We start from the raw sequence: 19,295 nt of genomic DNA, 5'->3' as shown, positions 1-19,295 counted from the left end.
AGGTTTCATCGAAGGAAAATAAAATTGTTAGAAGCGAAGCATTGCCTGAGTTTGGAATCATCACTTTAACAGGTGAGTGCATTGTTATTTTCATCTTACACATAGATATGAAGTATTTAATATAAAAAACATGCTATGTGTGCATGTTATCTATGTTCTTGATACCTATGATGGATGAACAGTTTATACATGTTTTTAATTGATTTAAATTGTATATGTATTTTATATCTATAATATGTTGGGTAAATATCGATATATGAAATAGACGACGAAGGATAAAATAAAATGATGATAGGCCTCGATGTTTAAGCTGACTTGGTCATCTATCGGAGTATAGATGACGACAATGGACTATTCTAGATAGTCTAACGGAACGCTGACAGGCTCACAACCTGTAGGTGTGTGTGAACGATGTGTTCAACGGTGTACTTCATCCCCGTCATGGTTGCCTTACTGACATATATTGCTAAGGAATCCCCTAAGCAGTATTGTCATCCCGATAATGATCCTTAGGCTAGGTCCCTTGAATTAGATGTTGTAGGGACAAAAAGTGAGCATAACTGCAATAGGCAATCGGGTTGAATGATTTGATGAAATTAATAAACTTAATTATTGTCGGTTGAAAACCCTATGTGTTCACCAGGCTCCCAAGCCTAACCCACTTAGTTTCTTGTACTATAGGAAGTGGCAAGAGAGCATATAAGTAGTCATCTGATGAGGGGTCAACGGATTATAGGCCATTAGAATAATAGGCATGTATTATTTCAGTTTATTCTATTGTATTGTATTGACAATGACATCCCGAGGTTTTTAATATAATGAAAATAGATTTCTTCGGAAATTCTTTGATAAAATCTTTTTAATATTTTTGGGAACAAATTCCACAACATTTTCTTCAAAAAGGCACTCTAATATTTGTATAAAGCATAAAGAAAATCGGTCCTTTCTGGTGGTAAAATTGGGGATGTCACAGTTGTTATTAGACCATTAGTTTAAGCAAACTAGGAATTTATAGGATTTGTAGACTTAAACTTAGAATGCTAAGCGATGATTATGAGATGAGTGTCTTCTATATTTTAGACACGAGCACTAGATTATTTTAGGAAAGATACCTAAAATGCTTTTATGTGCTAAATGATTTATGTTATACCTATAAAGAAGGCTTATATGTTATTATTTAAACGAATCTATGGTCTCTTTCCGAACGGATCTAGAAACAATATGTGTTCAGATTTCTTAATGTTCGATTACGATATTAGAACTGTCATGTAACTTTTTTCGAAGAAACAAGGACTATTAAGCGTATATCGAAAATAAAGATATAAATTCACCTACTTTGGTGTATAGATCGACATGTTGAAAACCCGAAGAGGATTCGGAAACACCAATGGAAATGCTAAAGGAAATCAGCAGCCCCAGCCACAAGTGATTGAGCGTACACCGGTAGTAGTAGTTGCACCGAAGCTAATCACGATGGCAGGGGTAGAAGAAATGATCCAAAAGATGTTGAATCGTCAGATGGAAGAAACAAGGCATCTACTTCAACAGAATAAGGATAAACCTACGATGCTTGCTGAGGAGCTTGAACTGAGCATTGAACTGTTAGAAGAAAGAAACTATACTAGAACCGTTGGCCAAGTTGAACCACTAGTGGTTAGAAGACTTCACGACTTACAAACCATCAACGTTTACTGGGAAAGAAGATCCAATTAGATTTATGGACTGGATCTCTAAAATGGAGCTAGCTTTCATAACATGTGGTTGCAAAGTAAGCTATAAACTACATATGCAGTACGTCATTTTAGAGGTGGTGTTGTTTGTTGTTGGAACACTTTGGGGAAGACCATAAGCCCCAATGAGCCACTTTAACTGAAAAGGACAGAGTTCTTGGTTACATTAAGCGCAATTTCTGCTCAACCCAAAACCTTTTAGGACACTATAAGCAACTACCACCCAATGGACATCACCAATGTCCCATATCGCATCCATTATTCTTACCAAGACACTATATGCAACTAATATGAATGAACAACACCAACGACCCCTATGTCATCCATTGGTCTTACCATGTTACTATAAGCAAGTACCACCCAATGAACATCACCAATGACCCATATGTCATCCATGGGTATTACCATGTCATCCATGCGTATTAACATGACACCAATTCAAGACTGGAGCTTCTAGATGATCTCTGAAGATTGATTTGTAGATGGTACATGGGACTATCTCAGACTTAGCCTTTCTCTTTACCATTTGGTCAATCGGGTTGACTATGTCCGATCCCTTTCCATTGGGAAGATAATGCTCTTTCTGGATTTCCAGTGTTACCATTGTCACTGTCCATAAAGTTTTGGGAAATTGATCTTCTTAATCAAATTTGCTTTACTAGTTCACCTAATCATTTCTGATTAAGCAGCACCAAGCAAATAGATAAGATCATTAAGGGTCTCGTCATAGTCTGTTTCATAGGAGTCCCAAGGGAACTCACTATGTAAGTTAGAAAGTGATTAAACATCCAACTTCCTTAAGAATTTGATACCCAACTCTCTCGGCTTGTCAATATGTGACTTCATTTCCAAGATGTGATCACAACTAGACCTTGCTTGCCAATGGGGCTTGAGTGACCTTAAACTTTTCAAGAACTTGTGGGTTAGGGAGACTAATTGGAGGATGTGAGAGAGTATGATTTCCATGAACCAATCATGGGACATCATCTTCATTAGGAAAACTTGTTTCAAGAGATTTGGGATGATCACATATGTCTGAACTTGACATCTTATATGGGAGATATTTAACTAGTTGATTTAAAGTCCTTAATATAACACCCAATATGAAGTATTAAGGCTAGGACCCAACACAATATTTTTATAACTTAGAAGAGGGATGTCGTAATCCAAGCTATAAAATATTTGAAGGTAGGTGAATGACGATTCACCAATTTCCACCACAAAAAACGAAATATATTATTAGGTTTTAATTGGATTTGAAACTCCTAAATCTTTTAAGATTCACTGAACTGTTCAATGGCATGTTTCAATCTCGATTGTGCCCTCTCAAATTTTGTGATTGGGATGCCGAGGATCACAAAACAAGGTGTGAATAACCATGCAAATATACTTGGTACCCTTAATATTTACCCCTCAATCGATGTGCCGGTTAACCACACGCGCTCCACCGATGCTATGATAAACATTAAGTTACCATTTGCCTACCTTGTTAAATCCAGGTTAGTGTGCCGATTACCCACACGCACTCCACTAATGACTTAAGCAAAGTGTAAAGTGTAATTTCATGGGTTGGCACCAAATTCACATTTTCCTAAGTAACTAAGATTGGGTATTTATAAAAGGTTTAGTTACTTTGTATTTTTCATTAATACTTTTAATGAAGGGAGAATTATAGTTCTTGTCCTACCCGTTCGGCTAACGACCCTCCACCAGTCAAGGAAGCGGTGGGTGAGAGTGGTCACCTATTAAACTGCCATTTTATAGGCAGTAACCTTATACCCCCCCCACCCTTATAGACCGGCTTCGTGAATGAGGCCTACTAACAGTAAGACTGATTTTCTCTTATACACACACACACACATATATATATATATATATATATATATATATATATATATTATTAAATTATAATATTATAATAGTATAAGGATTGAATTTTAACTTTTAAAACTCTAAGGGCTTAACTTGGAATTAAAGTATTCATGCGGGAAACTTTACAAATTCCAAAACTTGTGGGCAAGTTTTTGAAAATATTCAAAACTATTTAATTCCATAACTTATGTGATTAAAGTAGTTTTAATTAAAAGACTCTTCAAGTTCCATAACCTGAGGACAAGTTATGGAAGACTTTAAACTATTAAAGAATGTAACTCTTCTTCTTTTGTAACTTATGAAACTAATTAAGGTTACACATTTTTATTATTTAATGAAGAGACTCTTGAACTTCCATAACTTGAGGACAAGTTATGGAGTCATAAAACCACTTAATGAGGACAAGACTCTTCATTTTGTAACCTTTGCCAACTTTTATGAGTTTTAAGAAACTAAATGTGTCTCTTCATGTAACTTGAGGACAAGTTACACAAACACATTTTAGAATCTACTCTTAGATTAAAATGGATTGAAAACAACAATTTCACACAACTTCCCTATTAATCTAAGCAACTCATAAGAACATGATAATTGGAATCAAACTTTTTCATGTAATTAGCATAACTTTTAAACTAATACCAAACATGAATCTATTGACAATTATCTTTGAAATTGGATTAGCATGAACATTACCACATTAAAAACAAGTTTATAAGTCCAAAAACATCTTAGGGTAATGTTCCTAGTCCAATTCCAGCCAAAACAGTCGAATATATGTTCTCAGGGGGTCCAACTCGTCGAGTGCACAAACGAACTCGGCGAGTTGGATGCATTTTGCCTTGGACTCGTCGAGCCCCTTCATGGACTCAGTGAGCTTGCTATTCAGACAACAACAAAATTTGATTTTTTAGCCATTATTGCAAGTATAACAAGAAAACAAGCCTAGGCTCGGATACCACTGTTGGGTTTTGAGCATTCTAACACTCCTAAGTGTACATGCAACCCTAAATACCTTGGATCTATGTTTTCACTATTATACATGCAAATAAGAATATCCAAGGTATTATCCTAACTAGCATACCAAAACAATGATTCATATGAATATAACATGTTAGAATACATACCTCTTTTGATGTAGCTTGTCTTCATGAAGCTTGAGTGCCTAGTGCCCCAAGTGTGACACCTCAAATGGTTCACTCAACACCAAGAACACTTGGAATAAACTTGAGAATAAGGATACTTTGGTTCTCTCTAGTGAAATCAGCCTTGCCCTTTTGTGTACACACACTAGTGCCCATTTCACCAACCAAATACATCTTTATATAATGTGGAGATTAGGGTTAAACCAATGAACCATCATTTCATATGATCCATGGGTTAAACACTCTATGGACTATCCATGAAAGCTTAGCCCAACCAAAATGAACTTGGCCCATCACACACACACACACACACATATATATATATATATATATATATATATATATATATATATATATCTAAGAGTCCATATTTAATTAGTTCCTTTTGATCACTTAATTAATTATTAATTAATTCTTGATCAATTCTAATTAAATAATATTATTATATATTAATATATTAGAACTTATAATATATTAATATAAATCACTAGTATCCTTTTTTCCTCATCTTGTCTATCCAATTGTCCCGATGCCATGCAACCCAAATGGACCATGCCGGGTCGGGTCAAGTCTTACCAATTATATTTATAGACTTAGATATTAATCCAACAAACCCTTAGACCGGTGGACGTTTTGATTTTTGGATGGGTTGGAGGGAACGCGCATGCGTGGACCTTACAGGGGTATCCCTTCTCGTAAGCTTGAAGGTCAAGGGTTTCACGGCTAGACAGGCTGCATTAAAAGATGCTACATGCAAGGTCACCAAACATGAGAAACCGTGCATGGAAAATCAACACGTGTTCATACCATTTGCATTTGATACATTTAGGTTCCTTACGCCGGATGCGATGGAGCTTCTTAGTAGACTACAATGGATCATGCATAGCAATGTTATATCCCCTAGATCTATGGATGTAGTTTTCAAAAGAATTGGCTTTTCCATACAAAAGGGCTTAGCGGCGCAAATTGTTGCCCATTTTCCTTCTCTTTCGTTGTATGATGATAACTAAAATGAAAAATGCTACTTGGAACCGAAAAGGCACGACGTGTGTTTGTTCATAGAACCTTCAATTTCACCCTTTCATGATCCAGTGGATTAGGGAATGTGTGTCTACTCCTTCATTTACTATATGTGTTAATAGGATTGATCATGGCTATTTTAAAGGTGAAAGAGGATTAAGGCAGGGGGACCCTTTACCTCCATATATATTCATGATGGTTATGGAAGTTTTTAATCTAAATATATTGATGAATATTCACATTATGGAAGGATTCAGATTCCATAGTAGGCATAAAGATCTCAGGATTACACATCTCTGTTGTGCTGATGAGTTATTGGTTTTTCCTTATGGTAATGGGAGATTGGCTCGTGTTATAACGAAAACCTTTGATGAATTTAGGTTGTTTTCTGGGCTGGTGGCTAATTTCAATAAAAGTCAAATCTTTTTTGGTCGGGTGAGCCCTAGGATGAAAGGGATTATTTTAATCATCTTAACTTTTAATAATGGAAAAATGCCAATCCGTTACTTAAGAGTCCCTCTGTCAGTTACTAAACTTTTCATTAGGGACTAGAAAGGCCTAATAAAGAGAATTAAAGGTAGAATCTTGAATTGGAGAATAAGAGTCTTTTCTATGCTGGAAGATTATTTGGGGATTCCTTTGTTGTAGTGGGGAGATAAAACAAGGCAAATCTAAGGTGTGCTGGGAACAAATATGTAAATCTAAAAAAGAAGGGGGTATTGGAATAAAAACCTTGAAACAATGGAACATTGCCCTTTTGACTAAACATGTTTGGAACAATTTAGTTAAAAAAGACTCTTTATGGGTTAAATGGATCCATTTACACCACATCAACGGAAGAAAGTTTAGGGACATATTAAGAAAACCTAATCTAAGTTGGGGATGGTGAAGATTCTTGGATATTAGAGAGGATTTTAGACCATTTATCACTTCTTGTATTGGTAATGGGAATGAGAGTTCTATTTGGCATGATAGATGGAACCCAATAAGTCCTATCAGCTCTTTTATTTCTTGTAGGCAAAGAATTAGCAAGGGATTTCATGATGATTCTAAGGTTGTTGAGCTCTTTGTTAATGGGGTTATAGTTCGGTCGGATGAATGGTTGGATAGATTCCCTAATCTATCATTAGGTCATATTTGTAAGCTTAATATTCAGGATAATGACAAACATTGTTGGGTTGATTTGAAAAGTGTAGTGTGCAGTTTTTCAACGAAGCAGGTTTTGAGAGATTTATATGGTCATGAAATAGATGTTCCCCGGTATGATACGGTCTGGTTTAAAGATAATATGCCGAGGAATGTGTTTATTCTGTGGATGTATATCCTGGGAAAATTGAAGACTCAAGATCGGGTGAGACATTGGGAAAAAATGGGAAATCTTGAATGTGCATTTTTTGGTAGAGGTATGGATTTGCACAATCACGTGTTCTTTATCTGTGAGTATCCTAATTTGATTTGGCACAAAATAAAAAATAAAGTGAGTATTGATGAATGTCCTGATGACTGTCTATCTGTTGTTTAGCGGCTTAGCACAAAAGTGGGGGAAAGTCATTATGTAATATTGTGAAAACATTGGGAAAAAATGGGAAATCTTGAATGTGCATTTTATGGTAGAGGTATGGATTCGGACAATCACTTGTTCTTTATCTGTAAGTGTCCTAATTTGATGTGACACAAAATAAAAAATAAAGTGGGTATTCATGAATGTCCTGATGACTGTTTATCTGTTGTTTAGTGGCTTAGCACAAGAGTGGGGGAAAGTCATTATGTAATATTGTGAAAAGAATTAGTTTTGCTAGTACGGTTGCTCAGATATGGCAGGAGAGAAATAAAATAATTTTTAACAATGAGAGATGTAAATATGAGAGGGTGTTTGGTCATATAATTGATGAAGTCAAAAATAGATTATTGGGAATTAAGGCTCCTTATAATATCCAAAACTATAAAGTTTGCAATGAGTGGGGAGTATCAAAACTCGGAAATTGGAGATTAGGTGAGAAATGGACTCAAAGCTCAAAGGTTGATAATGGAAGATAGGTTTGAGCTAGTCATAAAAGATAAGATAAGTAGGTGTTGGGCTAAGGGGAAAGGTGGTAGCAGTAGCAGTAGCAATTTTGAAGTTTTACTGACCATGTTGATGTTTTTTATTGGCATATGGAAGGATTTAAAAGGAATTGACGGTTTTTACTTTATAGTTGATGTGACAACTATCCATTTTGGGTCAAAAAAAATTAACAAAATCAGCAAGTCAACCAAGTCAACTCAACTAATATTAGGGTTTTAGGATAAACACTATGTTTCATAATGTTTCTAATGTACAACTTACAATTATAATACAAAACATCACTCGGGTTTTCCAACTATCAATTATAAACCCTGATTAGGGTTAGTAACGTAACAACTCGATAATTTAGCTAAATATTATTTGAGAATAAATAATACTTGAAACACAATGTAGTGAGGTTCATAAACTGAACACTATGGGGCAAATTCATGACAAAAGCTACAAACACAACTTATTGGTGAATTCGTCACCAAATGCGATGGAGTCTATACCCGTCAAAACACCAAAGTTTAACAAAACGAATTTTAAAATACGACCTATCTATTCATATATTGTATTAGTATTTGATAAAAATGTTTGTTATAATAATTTGAATTTTTATAATTCAAATTAAATATTTTATACATCCTTTATACCCTAATTTCTTTATAAAAACATGACCATTTTATAAAAATGCTAGGATTTTATAAAAGTTTGACTTTTACTTTTTTTTTTATGAAAACTAGGTGAGAGACCCCGCGTTGCGGGGGCTGATGTGAGAATTTTTTTTGTTCGGTACCTTTAAAGTTTAAAGCTTTGAATTCAAACATACTAATAAAAAAAAGATCACATGTAATAGAGATTTAATTATAATTTTGGTATTCATATATACATAAAATAAAAAACATGTGTACATACAATCTCCAAGCACTACAACCTTACCTTCTATATGCTTTGTTTGTCATTTTCACCCACCCTACCCGATGTATCTCCAAGAAAATTTGTATGGCAGTAAATAAAGGTATTTTAGTAATTTTACTTTGTTATATGTTCTTGGATAGATGAGAAAATAGGAAGCTCATAAAAGGGTCTAACGTTTATAAAGTTTCGAAAAAATCAACTTTTCTCTTACGTTAGTTTTCATGTTTAATACATGTTTTACAACACACTTTTATAGAAAGTCTTATAAAAATAACTTCCTAAATTGTAAAAACTATAAAAAGGTTATAGGACATGTTGAAAAGACTTCCAATCTCCAATATCTTCGTGACGAAAAAGCTTCACTTCGAATGTACATAAAAAATCACTTATATTTGTAAAAAATGTATAGAGCAACATTTGGATCATATGTAAAGAATGTAGTTGTAATTGGGATTTTTTTGGGTATATTGTCTACTCTCTTTAACACCTCTATTAAAAGATGGTGTAAAGCACCATGGTATTTTGGAAGATGGGATTCTGATAAAAGGAATCACTTGTATAATACTATGAAATAGTGTGCCCTGATGATGTAGCACTTTTCCACTTCTACCCTTGCCAAATTCCCCTACATTGAAATGATCCATGTCGGTGAAAAAATTACAGAAATGGTCCATGTGCCAAAAGAAAAGATTATAGAAATGGTCTTTTTTTAGGAATATAACATTATACAAAACCTTTAACATCTTTGATTTTTTTTATTAGGTAGTATACTTTCAAAATCTACCAAATTATGAAATATTTTGTGTTTCGTAAAATACCTTTTATTATTAAGGAAACAAAGTTATTATTTTTTGTTGTGGGTGTTGGTTAATTTCATAAAGGTATCAACTAAGTACATTGGTATTATAGTGGGTCTGATAAAAGATCAATGCTTTATGCATGCTTCCCATGTTTTTATTTTTACAAAGACCTCATTGCTTTTTATGAATGCTTCATGTGTTCTTATAAGATTGATTTTCTTTTATGGGTACTTGTGACAACCCGAAATTTTCTACTGCTTTGAAAGCTCAGTCAGTCAACTCAACTTAGTGACAAACTCATTCATGCTATCATTTAAAGTCAGTTTGAGCGTTCTGAGCCTTGTACGCTTAAGGGATAAGCGTTGGGGTTTATCTGCTGAAGCTATAGTACAAAGATCAGGCCTAAAACACCATGACCATAAGTTCACGGCCACCACCCTGGATTTTGTGGTCGTAAACTCCATGTGGGCCGTAAACTCACCCCATATGATCAGGTTTTGGCCATTTGTTTCATTCCTTTACTTCCTTGGCTGATTTTCCTTCAAATCCTCTCAACTATCATCCCGATCATCAATAACTAGTAAGTATTCTTCCTTGATTAGTTGATACACCTCTTGATCTCGCTTCATACATTGATTTCATCCATGAAAATCATGTTTGTTTAGATCTTCAACAAACACCAAGAACACTAAGAACACACACTAGTGTTTTTGGACCTTAAACACCCAATCAAGCTTCTATCTTGTAAGTACACTTGTCGTAGCCTGTTATGAGCTTTATTGAACTTTTTTACACTTAGAAAACACCAAGAAATCATAAGATCAAAGGTGTTTACGGCCAAGGCATGTTCTTGGCCCGTAAACCCTTATAAGTGGGGCAAAGTGCACCCTAGTCCCTACCTAAGCCTTGGACACTAATCTAGATCACTTCTTTGAAGTGTTTATTACCTTAAACATCAAAGAAACCAAGTCCACATAGAGTTTATGGCCATAAACTCATAAGGAAATGGTCCTTAGGCCGTAAACTCTATAAGGTGGTGATATTGTGCTCCTAATGCTTCCTAAAGATTGGACTTGAACATAGAATGCTTGCTCTTGAATTATATGACCTTAAATCACCAAATGACACTTAGTACCATGAGTTTACGGTCGTAAACTCATGGGGGAAATGGTCCTTGGACCATAAACTCCAATGTCATGCGATGCAACATTTAGATGGAACCCTTTGGTACCTACAACACTTGAATCAAAGTGTTTTCATGTCATAGGGTGTCATAACTTGTCTAATTAGTGTAATAATCACTAATTATATACATACATATATATATATATATATATATATATATATATATATATATATATATATATATATATATATATATATATATATGTTCTTAGGATCACTATGTGTGTTCAAGTCTTCACTTGACACCTAGCAACTAGTACAACACTTCCGTACAGTCCACTCACTACATGTGAGTTCATACCCCTTAATTAACGTTTTAAATGTTTTAAATTCTTTCATGGGGGGGGGGGGAATACAAGTTGAATCATACTAGTTATTGTATCAATCAAATGTGATTAATAACTAGCATGCAAATGGATTTACTACACTTTTAGCTGTTTTACTCAGAATACTACTTCAAAATGATTTCTCAACACATACTTGTATACTATATCTTTCCTTTCAAACTGTGTTATATCTACGTTTCAAACAAAGGTTTTTCATGTACTTCAAGCTGTGTTTAAAACAAAGGATTTCTTATACTTTAAATTGTTCTTATCAAACAAACTGCATCTAAATCGTTTTATAAACGGACATCAAGTCATTAATCCTTATTTATTAAACTTTTCAAAGGTTTTACAAAACTCCTTTTATACTTTTATATGGTCAAATGCATGCCTTTATATGTATAGTTATATAAGTAATGTTTAAAGGACTTAGGGCTGGTAGCTCGCTCTAATTCCTTTTCCTTGTTTGGATGTGGCCTTAGGGTATCGGTTATTTGTCTGAATGTCGTCTAAATATTGTTTATATATTATGTATTCATAGATAGACATAAAAGTTCTATCAGTCAGTTCAGCACCTTTGAGTAGTAAAGATATACTTTCGTCCATTCATATACATACATTACTAGTAACTATAATAGGTATAGTTAGGAGATACTACTTATTATTCCTAGTACAAGGAATCACACAAGAGTCAGTTCATTCATGAGTCTATATAAATATACTATATGAAGAGATACTATTACATACTATATGTAGAGATACTATTACATACTATATGAAGAGATACTATTACATACTATATGAAGAGACACTATTACATACCATATGAAGAGATACTATTACATACCATATGAAGAGATACTATTACATACTATATGAATAGATAATTGTACATAAGATTCGGGACTTACCATTCTACACCCAACTGTTAGTTACAGTGGGAAAATGCACATCTATGGATGTCTACGGTTGTTCGGTTCGGCAAGTTGCCACGCCGTGTTTATCCTAGTACAAAAGGATACGATTGCGATAATTATATTATTTTCCTTATTACCTTTATTTTGTGACACATTCACATAATCGATGAGGTAGATTAGATTTTAATAATAATTGTCGTACAAGGGAAAAACCTTCATTTTTGCAGAGGTTCAAACCTTCAAAATAGTCGAGTCTTGGTAGAAGATTACATTTTATACTAGTAGGAAATATGGGATTTTCTAGGGTTTCATACTTATACAAACTCATTCTTCAAACTTTTACAAGTCTTTTCTTTACAGGTTTACTAATCAATGAGACTAAAATACATATGAATTCACCAGCTTAAATGCTGATCTACGCTTTAAAAATAACTTGTATTCTCAGGTCACTAGTAGACAGGTATGATGACCAGGTTTTGAGAAGACGGAGCAGTCAAGACTCGTCTTATATTTTGATTACTTATTTTCATGTCTTATTCTATGAAAGAACACACTTGTATTACAATTATACTATTAATGCAATGGATGATGTTGTTTCTTGTTGACTACTTTACATTGTTGTGATACTTTACATGACGTCCTCCGCCCCAGAACGTTTCCGCCGTTCTTGGTTTTGGGATGTGACAGATTGGTATCAAAGCTTTGTTTATAGTGAATAGAGTATATCAACCCATAAAAGATATACAAAATATAAATACAATGGGATTAAAAATACTCTTACCATGAGTTTATACTTTTAAATAATAAAATATTTAACTAAGTATACACACTTGCATTCATACTAAAATCAGTGTCACAATGACAAAAACAAAAGTATTACGATTGTTGAATATCACAAGTAAGCTCGGGGAAGTATGATTAGTCCTGGGAATGGCATAGCCTGATCATTTATGCTTGTCCGAGGAGTGATTAGAATATGCCCAGGAATGGTTGTGATGTGGCAACAAGTCTAAAAACTTACCAACACTGCTACAATGAAGACATTAGGAGTATACTGTGTTACTATAATTACTTAGTTGAGAACTAAAAAGATCTTCATTTGGAGATCAATAGTTGCTAGGTGGATACACTAAAGTTATATGTAACTAGGACGACATAGACTTAGAATCTGTGAATTTTTGCTTTACCCCTGTTCCTTGTGAATTTGGAGTTAAGGTCACTTATTCGAAGGCCTATCCTGTTTTGATTACATATAACTGGTATGCACTTCACAAATAGTGATGTAACTAATGAAGATTATCTTATAATTATCTAGTTAGTTCGTCTAATAACTATTTCCTTACCCCAATTCTCGCGTAGATAACATGGCTGGACTCCATCCCCGCAACGACCCGTACCTTCCGAACGAAGGCAATGTTGGATGGTTTGGAGGAGAACCAGAGGACGATCATCCAATCCCTTTGGATGATCACCATGCTAAGGACTTTTCGGATGGTGGTAACTCCAAGCCCAAGGTTGAGAACCTACCCCCAGTAGCTCCCATTCCAAATCCTAACCCTTGTCCGACTTTTCATGGCCCGATGCCTCCTTGGGTAGAATGCTTGGAAACATGGAGCGAAGAGAAAGTTCAACCTATGCCGTTTAATGGAGACCGAAGCTTCTACAACTTAAGCGAAGGGGGCTTAGCAGACAAAGTCCTGCCAATTCTGATCCATAGAGTTGCCCGAAACGAAATCCAGGGCAGAACAGCTCTCCATCGCATCACAGAGGTTGATGTCAATGCAAGAATGCATACCATTCGCACCGATCGCCTTGAAAATGCTCGTGAGAGGTCTGAGAGAGACCATGAGGCCCTACTACAAGCACTAGCTGAAACACAAGCCGAAGTCATAGAGCTCCGAGTACGCCAGAGGGTGTACAAAAGTCACATGCTTGATATGGAGCAGCAACTGGCTGAACTAAGGGTTCACCAGAGGGATGACCGTCACCAGTAGGAGATGCTTTACTTTCCTTCCTTGTTTTAAGGAATCGTTTTCCTGTCTATGTCCTATGTAACTGCCTTGTACTATAAGTACTTTTAGTTAGGCCTTTATGTTGTCCGAACTTTTCTACTCCGGATATGATGTAAGACCTACTATAAGGTCAATTTTCCCAAACTTATTACATCACAAATATCAATGATATTGATAGTCGACTAATTGATGTGTCACTCTTTGTTCAAATACTTTCATCATACTATCGTTGGAGTCTATCTGAAACCCACTCTAGTCAAGTTATTGGACTAGGGTAAATTTAGCTCATAGATCATTTCCAATTCTCTTACAAAGGTTGGATCGTGTTCTCCACCAAGAAATGGTACCTTGGATTGGACGGCAAACGTCTTGTGACCATTCTTTGAACTTACTTCTACTCTTTACTAGGACTACATCATAGGGATGTAGGTCAAACCCTTGAGAACTTACTTCTACTCTTTACATGAATGATAGGACTACATCTAGGTTCAACCATAATCACTCACAAACTCCTTTTCTTTCGAATAACAGAATCATATCGTCATCCAGAAATACTCAACTGAACAACGAAACCCCTATCCTTCATATCGACGCCGCTACATTCCAAGCCGCGGTAACAGCTACCGTGACAGCTGTCCTTGCAAACCTCAGCTCTGGCAACGTAAACAATACCGGCAAAGGGGTTGACAATTCCGATCGTTGTACCGATCCGAGAAATCAACCAATAATAACAGTCAAAAACACCCAAAGCTACAACTCAGAGTTTAAGAAACGAAAGCGTCAAGCCCAAAAGGAACACAAGCGATATGAGGGAACACTTCTGAAGTGTAACAAGTGTAACTATCATCATAATAGAGCCTGTCGGGTATTGCAATGCATCAATTGCAATAGAATGGGGCACATTGCTCGTTTCTGTGGAACCACCTCCACCACCAGAGCCAGCCAGGGTTGCTATAATTGTGGTGAGACTGGACACTATAAAAAGAATTGTCCAAAAAGGAAGAAAAACAAAAGCACCCGCATCCACATAACACCCACCCGACACATCACTTCCACCACCGATGCTGGTGCAAGCCAAATATGTCACCAATGCGGTAAGATAGGACACCTCGAGAAGGATTGTCCAATAACAAAGAATTCTGGCACAGACGGGAAGATACTAAGGATCACTGTTGCATGAGAGACTACTCCGAACCCACGTTGAAATACTAGGGCGTTTCGTTTTATTAGACTTATAAACTGTTAAACACTAGTGCAACTAGATTCTTATCTTTTGTGAGATTCCGCCAGTCAAGGGGTCCTCATGCTGCGTATACATGCTTTTTGTAGTACACCTTGTTCGCAGCAGTAGTCTTGTAGTTATCTAAAGTACTAAAACTCTGTTAACAGTTACACTGTTGTGTTGTTTGTAACATCGTTTATGATCCAAGTCTAATGCCTTTTATTCTGAATAGACCGACATTATCATACTCCTTGGGTCAATTCGATCCTCACAATACCAGTTTCGTGCACACATCTGTTTCTCCGTAAGCACCTTTCTAGCAAAACCGTCATTCCAGATCTCCGAGATTACTCATGTGTGAGATATCTATAATTCATAACCTTCCCAAAGAAACCTCAGCAAACCTCCCCGGAATACCACTCGTACAGTACGTCAAGTTCGATCTAAAGACCCTTACGGTTGATCTATCACTGAAGAATGTATACACAAGGGTAGTATATAATCAAGGTTCTACGGGTTTAGAATTGATAATTCCGCTTTAACTTCTTTTCTTTGTTTGGATGTGATCTTAAAGAATAATCATTTATTCGACTACCTTTTCAATCTTAATTATATACGACTCGTATACACGAGACTGTGATCGATAAACCATGTAGGACTTCTAATATGAACTTTAGGACGTAGACTGCTCAAGACTACGAGTGATCATACTGCCATGCAAATAAATTTAGAATCAAATTAAATGCTACCCCTAGAACCGAATTGCCCTATAGTCTAACACCTACAGAGATGCAAGGACTGTCCGGTCAACATAACAAACCGCTCAGCAATGGATTTATAAGACAGAACTTCTCACTCTTGGGAACTCCAATCTGGTTCATTAAGAGGAAAGACGGATTAGTTAGTATGTACATCGACTAATGGAGACCTCGACAAGATTTCCATTAGGGATCGTTACCCTCTGCTTCGCATAGATGAATTGTTTGACCAACTGCAAGGAATGATTTACCTTTCGGAGATGGACCTGAGATCCGAATATCACCAGTTACGAGTATTAGAGAAGGATGTCCCGAGGACGACCTTCCGAACTCGATGCGGACATTGTGAGTCCGTAGTGATACCCCTCGGATAAGACAAATGTGCCGCAATATTCATGGGCTAAATGAATAGGGTATGTCGTCCTTACTTGGATCGGTTCGTCATTGTCCTTATAAATGACCTATTTATCTACTCACGTAGTAAGAAAGAGCATAGAAGCATCCATGACTCAACCTACCCCGCAAATCAGTAACGTACATTCTACCTTCCCACTCCTCGAAACTTGAAAAAAAGTGCTTTTCTGTCAGGACTCTTGTAATCCCACTCGACGGGATTGAGATCAACAAGAGCCTCAACTTTGTGGATTAACCGTAGTGACCATGGACCGAGAGGTCAAGCAGACGAAACAAAGTTGTATCCCGATAGTGAAGGTTCGTTGGAATGCCAAGCGAGGACCTAAATTCACTTAGGAATGCGAGGATCATTCGAAAAGGAAGTATCCTCATCTCTTTGCTCAATTATTCGTACCTACTCCATTACCTAAACTCTAATTTCGGGACGAAATTCCCTCTAACGGGGTGGGGGGTGATGTGACAACCCGAAATTTTCTACTTCTTTGAAAGCTCAGTCAGTCAACTCAACTTAGTGTCAGACTCATTCCTCCTATCATTTAGAGTTGGTTTGAGCGTTCTGATCCTTGTACGCTTAAGGGATAAGCGTTGGGGTTTATCTTCTGAAGCGATAGTACAAAGATTAGGCCTAAAACACCATGGCCATGAGTTCACGGCCACCACCCTGGAGTTTACAGACGTAAAATCCATGTGGGCCGTAAACTCACCCCATATGATCAAGTTTTGGCCATTTGTTTCATTCCTTTACTTCCTTGGCTGATTTTCCTTCAAATCCTCTGAACTATCATCCCGATCTTCACCTTAGATCTTCAAAAACTAGTTAGCATTCTTCCTTGATTAGTTGATACACCTCTTAATCAAGCTTCATACATTGATTTCATCCATGAAAATCATGTTTGTATAGATCTTCAAGAAACACCAAGAACACACACTAGTGTTCTTGGACCTTAAACACCCAATCAAGCTTGTATCTTGTAAGTACACTTGTCCTAGATTGTTATGAACTTTATTGAAGTTTTTTACACTTAGAAAACACCGAGAAATCATAAGATCAAAGGTGTTTACGGCCAAGGCATGTTCTTGGGCCGTAAACCCTTATAAGTCAGGCAAAGTGCACCCTAGTCCCTTCCTAAGCCTTGAACACTAGTATAGATCACTTCTTTGAAGTGTTTAGGACATTAAACATCAAATAAACCAAGTCCACATCGAGTTTACAGCCGTAAACTCATATGGAAATGGTCCTTAGGCCATAAACTCTATAAGGTGGTGATATTGTGCCCCTAATGCTTCCTAAGGATTGGACTTGAACATAGAATGCTTGCTCTAGACTTACAAGATCTTAAATCACCAAATGACACTTAGTACCATGAGTTTACGGTCGTAAACTCATGGGGGAAATGGTCCTTGGACCATAAACTCCAATGTCATGCCATGCAACCTTTAGATGCAGCCCTTTGGTACCTACAACACTTGAATCAAAGTGTTTTCATGTCCTAGGGTGTCATTACTTGTCTAATTAATGTAATAATCACTAATTACACACACACACACACATATATATATATATATATATATATATATATATATATATATATATATATATATATATATATGTGTGTGTGTGTGTTCTTAGGATCATTGTGGGTGTTCAAGTATTCACTTGACACCTAGCAACTAGTCCAACACTTCCGTACAGTCCACTCACTACATGTGAGTTCATACCCCTTAATTAACCTTTTACATGTTTTAGATGCTTTTATGGGGGGGGGGGGGAATACAAGTTGAATCATACTAGTTATTGTATCAATCACATGTGATTAATAACTAGCATACAAATGGATTTACTACACTTTTAGCTATTTTACTCAGAATGCTACTTCAAAATGATTTCTCAAGAACGTACTTGCATACTATATCTTTCCTTTCAAACTCAGTTATATCTACGTTTCAAACAAAGGTTTTTCATGTACTTCAAGCTGTGTTTCAAACAAAGAATTTCTTATACTTTAAATTGTTCTTATAAAAAAAACTGCATCTAAATCGTTTTATAAACGAACATCAAGTCATCAATCCTTATTTATTACACTTTTCAAAGGTTTTACAAAACTTCTTTTATGCTTTTATATTGTCAAATGCATGCCTTTATATGTATAGTTATATAAGTAATGTTTAAAGGACTTAGGGCTGCTAGCTCGCTTTAATTCCTTTTCCTTGTTTGGATGTGGCCTTAGGGTATCGGTTATTTGTCCGAATGTCGTCTAAATATTGTTTATATATTATGTATTCATATGTCACACCCCCAAACCAGAACGGCGGAAACGTTCGGGGGAGGAGGACGTCATATTCAGTATCATAAACAGTTCATAGAAAGGAAAGTACACACCACCATACATATATAAAGGTTTTAAAAATGTTTACATCATTGTATTCATTACATGCTCAAAAGATAAATGCATAAACATCTTTCAAAAGAAGTAATTAACGCCAGCGCGTTAATCCCCAAAAGTTGATTTCCAAACCTGTTTAGCGGTTCCCTGAGAATACAAGTTATTTCAAAGAGAAAGTGTCAACAATTAAGTTGGTGAGTTCATAAATAGTTTAGAAAGTTTGTATGCCATTCCAAATTGAGTGTATATTTTCCAAGAAAATCCCTTATTTTCTTATAAAAGTGTGAAATGCATGAGAATATATGTATTGAATAATATGGATAGTTGAATCAAGAAAATCCCTTATTTTCCTATTAGTTGTTTGTTTTGTATACAGGGAAAATCCCATATTTTCCTAAAGTAATAGTTAGCCTAATGTCCCAGACTAAAAACCGAAAGCAAGAGACATGCTTTAGAGGGTTGAAGCATAGATTTATATAATAAAACCTATTAGAAGATTTCAGTTTGTTAGATGAAGAATAGTTTTAATAAATACTCATTCATCAATC

The sequence above is a fragment of the Lactuca sativa genome, chromosome 1, assembly GCF_002870075.4.
Source record: "Lactuca sativa cultivar Salinas chromosome 1, Lsat_Salinas_v11, whole genome shotgun sequence".
Taxonomy (NCBI): domain Eukaryota; kingdom Viridiplantae; phylum Streptophyta; class Magnoliopsida; order Asterales; family Asteraceae; genus Lactuca; species Lactuca sativa.
This window is presented reverse-complemented; position numbering follows the sequence as displayed.